Source organism: Arachis duranensis, chromosome 10 (genome assembly GCF_000817695.3).
Source record: "Arachis duranensis cultivar V14167 chromosome 10, aradu.V14167.gnm2.J7QH, whole genome shotgun sequence".
In the NCBI taxonomy this organism is placed as follows: domain Eukaryota; kingdom Viridiplantae; phylum Streptophyta; class Magnoliopsida; order Fabales; family Fabaceae; genus Arachis; species Arachis duranensis.
In genome coordinates, this window is record NC_029781.3 from 28,158,632 (window position 1) to 28,159,076 (window position 445).

Sequence of the window (445 nt, forward strand, 5' to 3'; positions counted from 1 at the left end):
TGGATTTTTTATGTCATTTACTCATCTCTGTACACCCTAGGCTACTAGTTCTCTATATATAGGACCTTTTACTATTGTATTAGGAGCTTTTGATCATGTTTTTATGATTGAACCCTCTTTGGGAGGCTGGCCATTCAGCCATGCCTAGACCTTGTTCTTATGTATTCTCAACGGTGGAGTTTCTACACACCATAGATTAAGGTGTGGAGCTCTGCTGTACCTCGAGTATTAATGCAATTACTATTGTTCTTCTATTCAATTCCGCTTGTTCTTGTTGCAAGATATCACTTGTTCTTCAACTTGATGAATGTGATGATCCGTGACACTCATCATCATTCTCACCTATGAACGTGTGCCTGACAACCACCTCCGTTCTACCTTAGATTGGGTGAATATCTCTCGGATTCCTGATACACGATGCATGGTTGATCGCCTGACAACCGAG